Below are 6275 nucleotides of genomic sequence, written 5' to 3' on the forward strand. Positions count from 1 at the left end.
GTATCACCTATGATTCAAGGGATCCTTTACTTTAGGACATTAGGACTGTACTTTAGGACTTTAGGACATTAAAGTTAGGCTTTAATGAAGGCAAAAATCCCAGGCTGTTTTAGGCTGTTTATGGTTCAGTTATTTTTCAATCAAATCCAACACTTTGTGCCCCATCTGGGGTTTTCTTGGCAAAGATACTGGAGTGATTTCCCATTTCTTTTTCCAGCTCATTTTACAAATGAGGAAACTAAGGCAAATAAGATTAAGTGACTTGCCCAGGATTACTCAACTAGTAAGTGTCAGAGGCCTGATTTGACCTCACTAAGAGTCTTCCTGACTTCAGGCACTGCATTCTATCCACTACACCACCTAGTCACCCAATTTTAGGCTTTGGTAGTTATAAAGATTTTTAGGCAATTCTGGCTATGTAACCAAAGGGAAAAGGCTGCTGCAACTACATTATAGGTGAATGCAGAATGTCCATACACGGGCCAGTTCTTTCTTCCAGCAGCAAGTTCCCAGTGATCTCCACTTTCCATGTGGAGATCCCATTCCATGAGAAGTCCCAGAAGCCTAAAGTAGTATGGGATTGCTATAGGTGACCGGGCATGAGTCAAATCCCTAGCAAATCACATAAGACTAACATAGTATCACCTCTTGCCTGTGTGGAGGAAATGGATAAAACCTACGTGGGGTGAATTTGGAGTAGACAGGTGAGAAGGGAGGGAAACACTATCCCTCCCCCTTCCAACATTTAAAAGTAACCCTACAGGTCAAAGAAATGGATCCTGCAGAATTGGGTAAATAGAGACACCATTCTCAGTCCATATTCTCTTCTGACTCCATCTCAAAGGGAAATCTCCATAACCTTAAACCTCTTGTGTTATCTGAATATTCTGATGAGATTACAACTAGAGACCTCCAGCCATACCAAGATGGTCTGATGAGATTAACTATAGGGGAACACCTCCACTGGAATTTACTTAATCTTGGGTGACAGGAAAGTTAACAAGCTACAATCCCAAGGTTAAGACATTCTCCCCCCAAATCACTCCACATCCTGTCCCTATTACTCAACTTCCCAAATAAGGACAATGGCTGAGCATCTCCACTGGATTGGCTCCTTTTGCTACTGCAGAGTTAATGGAATATAAAATCTTTCTTGTCCATTAATAGGCCTATATGACCACATGTGTCCCCTTTTTCCTTGGAACAGGGGCTGTGTACCCAGGTCTAAAGGTACACACGTATTTCAATCATGGATGTCTTGCTGCTTTGAGCTCTGGCCCATTTCATAGCTGTGATACATCCTGAGTCACATAGAGCCTACTGAGGGAGGAACTTGTCTAAGGAGAAGCTTGCTAAAGGAAAACTTGCTTATGAGGAGGCTTCCTTGCAAGAAGGCTTTCACACCTTTTTGTACTAAGCTAATTAGGCACTGAGTCAGGAGGGTTGTGATGCCTTTTGGCTCTGAGCCTATTAGTCGAAAGTGTATATATATCCTGAGGTGAGATTTTGCTTTGGGGCTCACTCATAGGAAGAATGTTCGCCTGAGGTCTTTGTGATTTGGCCAGTCAAGACTCTGGATAGCTGTTGTTAAGGAGCCCCCTGGCTTTGTGAACCCAGATGTTGGTGCTCCCTGGTCTGGTGACTATAATCTATTACTTTGTTTATTAGATCTCTGTGCTAATTTCTCTCTGCTTGTACTCTCTCCATGTTCAGGGTGCTGACCTTTCCCCTGAACTAATGAATGACCTTTACCTTCTTTACTTACATATCTTTAATTAAAATAAAGATTATTAACCCCTTTGAAGCTGTCCTTCCTTTAGAAAAGCAGATCAAAGAACCTGTGCTGGTGGCCATCCTGGGTATGCTAGGGTGCTTGCCAATATAGCTACCTACCTTAAAACTGTGTAAAACCCTAAACTGCAAATGTGTGTATCCATCCTTTGTTCTGCCTGGCAACTGCTAGTCATTTGATCTGAATTAAACTTTTATCTTCTAACTCTTCTTCTTGATTTATTGACCACTAGTCAAATGGACCTAGGCAGGAGGAATTAGTGTGCAGGAGGATTCTAGGACTGCCTGGGTTGAGGAATTCTACAACATTGGTCTGTTCATTGCAACCATCACCTAACTGGACTCCAGTCTCCAATATACTCTGCATTAGGTTACCAAAATCATTTTTCTGAGGCATGAAATCATATCTTGCCTTGGGCTCACGAATCTTTAATGGCTCTCTACTGCTTCTAGGATATAAAATAAACTCAGTGTCCTAGCTCTAGAGCTGGAAAACATCTCATAGGCCATCTAGTAGAGTGCCTCTTTTTATAGACTAGGAAGTCGAGACCCTTCAGGGAGGTCGTATGACTTGCCCAACGTAACACAGGTAGTATGCATCAAAAGCAGAATCTGAAACCAGGTCCTCTGACTCTAAAGGCAGCTAATGCCTCAGTTTGGTATTTAAAAACCTTCACCATCTGGCTTCAGCTGAATTTTCTCACCGTTTCATATTAAATCCTTTCCATGAACTTTGTTTGCTAGCTAGACTTTGCTGTTCTGTGACTTTCAGCATCCAGGGATTCATTCCCTGCTTCTCTCTACCATTTAGAATTTCCACCCTCATCCAAAGCTTCCATTTTTTAGTCATGACCCCATTTGGGGTTTTCTTGGCGGAGATCCTGGAGTGGTTTGCTATTTCCTTCATCAGCACATTTTATGGGAGAGGAAACGGAGGCAAACAGGGTTAAGTGACTTGCCCAGAGTCACACAGGTACTAAGTGTCTGAGAGTGGATTTGAACTCAGTTCTTTCTCACTCCAGGCCTGGTGCTCTATCCACTGTACCACCTAGCTGCTTAGCTAGTGTGCATTTTTTTTTTCAAATTAAGAAGCCTTTTCTGATTCCCAGGCCTACTCGTTAATGATCTCTCCCTTCTAAAATTCGTTTGCATATGTACCTGTTGTATTTCTGTCCCAGTAGAACGTAAGTTCTTTGAGGTCATTTTGTCTTTGTATCCCCAGGGACATGTACAGTTCCTAGTATACAGTTGGTGCTTAATAATAAATGTTTTCTGGGTTGGACTAGATTGCTTTAAAAAATTGGGTATGATATATTGTTTAAAACTTGTTGAGATAGTTTCTAAGCAAAGTTACTATTTTTTGAAACCCAACAACCTTGCCTAGTTGAAAACTTTGAAGCAGAAATTCTTTTTTTAAAGAAAAATTACAGTGTGTATATGAAGACATTTTTATTCCCTAGGAAGTTAATGGAAAAAAAGAGGCTTATTTTAACAACTAGACATAATTCAGTGCAGAGTTAAAGGTGAATGAAATTACTTTTAAAATAACAAAATTTGGGCTCCATCTACACATGACCACTGATCAAACTTTTAGAGTTTGTTTGTTTGTTTTTCCAACTGTAAAAATGATTGATTGTGGCACAGTCAGCTGGTTTGCCATGTCATCAGGCTCACTGTGATTAGTAATGAATGTTCCATGGCACTGATTCGAGTCATTTTTAGGACAAATATATTCCAACCCAGGTGTATTTCAGAATAGAGGCTTTGTCATTCCTACAAGCAGATAATAGACCAGTAAAAGATATATACATTAGCAGCTGGTGATTTAGACTAGCTACAAATGGACGAGTAACTTCTCAGACATTGGTTTCCACCAACATCTGATTTCAGGTACAGCTTTAAAGAGGAGTGAGTGACTATGTAGAAGAACAGTCAAATACTGAGTTCAGGCCATTTATTTGGGCAAGCATTTTTTCTTCTTTTACCCATCTTTACCTCCAGCCTTTGCATTATAAGGATCTGAGAAATCTCAATTTATTGGTCTACGGGTGGTTTTTTAGTGCATATGGTAAAAGGATCCTGATTTATATATGCTGGTTAAGTGTTGTTCAGTTAAAAGCATTATCAATCAATTTGCATAAGATTTTGAACAAATTGTATGTCTCCTCTTAACAAAAGTACTAAAAAAAAAGAGTGAATTTGCAAATGGATGATCTGAGTCACTGGGGAGGGAAGTTCAGAGTTTTGATAATCTCCATTTTGTGTTGGTTTCTCTGTTTTGTTTTCTTTTCCAGTTTGGAAAAAAAATTAGGTTTTTTAATAATTCAAAATAGAATGTACTACTTAATTCAATTAGTTGATGCCTGAAAGGATTTTATAGACAAAAAATATTTTGTAAAGTAAAAAGTACAATTATTATTAAAATTTAAGAAATGCTTGATTTGTACATTGTAGGGTGGTCACAGTCTATCACAAATTTTCAAAATATATTGTGATGCTTTTGTTTATATTAATTTCAAGACTTAGTCCAGAACAGTCTATCTTCTTTTTTGAAAGGTACTTCTTGTGTCCAGTGAAGGTATAGAGAGTCATGGGGCTAGGTGGGACACCAGTTTTTTCCTCCAGGATAGAAACAACACAGAAACCAATGGTGGCAGGCTGATTTCCCCTTTCCCCGGTGTTCTTTGTCTTTGATCCTGATTGGTCAGTTGTAGAACTTGAGAAGCTTTCCTCCATTCCCAGGTTGGGACAGTCTTTGAGTCCCTAAGTTTCCTATATGGATGCCAAGTGTGATGGAAATGTATTTCCTGTTACAAACCAATTTTTTCCACTTCCCCGTAACTCTGGTTTGTTTACTGTGTGGCTACTCATGAATCTTAAACAGCTGGCATTAGTTATTATTTCAGGAAAAAGTTTGCAAGAAACAGACACTAACAGTTGCAGATGTTTTCTAAACTTTGGGATTTATCTGTCAAAGTATCCACCCAGAAACTTTGGTAATAACCCTTTTATAGGACCAGCAAAGATTTTTTAAAAATAACAACCAAGTATGGATTATCTTAAAATGCAAGACAATCACTAAGAACTATCTTGATAAAATGTAAGCATTTGTTTTGAGGGCAGGGACTGTTTTATTTTTCCTCTTGTGTCCTTGATACCTAGAATAATTTTGTCCTTGTATCCTCCACACCTAGCATATGTAGGAGGTTAATAAATGTTCATTGTTAAGTTGAAAAAAGGTTCCCTGAATTATGGTTGCAAATTACTAGGACCATAGATTTGAAGGAGGAAGAAAAAAACTGAACTGTTAATTTCTCAACTACAAGGAAACAAATTTTGCAGCCCGTAGAAAGCTTCCCAGAGGTAAATCAGTCAACAAGCAAGCAAAAGGTGAAGTCCTTTTTTTTTTTTTAACATCTTGGGAGTCAGACAAGTTGCATTTAAATGGTTGGGGAGAAATGAACTTAATGAATGAGTTTAATACATAGCTACAGAAAACAGAAGGAAAGTAGAGGTTTTGTTAAGTGTTATTAAGGCCTACTGAGAACCACAGAACCAACTCCTTCAAGTTTTAAAGCAGAAAAATAACTTGGAAAAGTGTATTATATATTTTTTTCTCAATTTCTATAGATATTTTCAAAGTTGTGCTCTCATCAGATTTTTAGTAGGATGAACAAGAGTATAGATTATATGGCTCCCACCCCTCCCACCTCCAGCTAAATAATGCTTTGATAATGCTTTTGGCTAACTCACCAAAATGTAGTTTCTGATGCATAATTTGTAAACTTTAGGTGACAGTTTTAAAAGAAATTTAACTCAGAAATTCAATTTGTTCACTTCTCCATGTACCACCATGTATTTCCAGCTGACTTCCAACTTTCTGCTTCTCTTATCCCTGTTGTTGTTCTTCAGTCATGTCCAATTCTCCATGAATCCATTTAGGGTTTTCTTGGCAAAGATACTGGAGTGGTTTGCCATTACTTTCTCCAGCTCATTTTACAGATGGGGAAACTGAGGCAAACAGGGTTAAGTGACTTACCGAAGTCACCCAGCTAGTAAGTCTCTGAGTCCAGATTTGAGCTCAGGTCTTGCCGACTCCAGGCCCAGTGCTCTATCCACTCTGCCAGCTAGCTGCCACAAGTAGTAGCTAGTGTTTATATAATACTTTACCTATGATCCTCCTAAAGTCCTCCTAAGGTAGGTAATAATTATTGTCTCCACTTTAAAGATGAGGAGACTGAAGTTAAGAGACTTGCAAAGTCACGTAGGTAAGAAGTCCTGAAGCAGAATTTGAACTCAGGTCTTCCTGACTTCAAGTCCACCATTCTAGTCATTGCACCCACCTTGCTGCCTTAGCTAGAAACATCTTTAATCCTCTTCTGTCTGGCTCAACATTTCCCCCTCCCATGGCCTACTTTTTATAACTAGGTCCTTTAGAATCTTCCTTTCTACTATGAACTAACTCCCTTACTTCCTTCACCTTA

This window comes from Trichosurus vulpecula, chromosome 1 (genome assembly GCF_011100635.1).
Source record: "Trichosurus vulpecula isolate mTriVul1 chromosome 1, mTriVul1.pri, whole genome shotgun sequence".
Taxonomy (NCBI): domain Eukaryota; kingdom Metazoa; phylum Chordata; class Mammalia; order Diprotodontia; family Phalangeridae; genus Trichosurus; species Trichosurus vulpecula.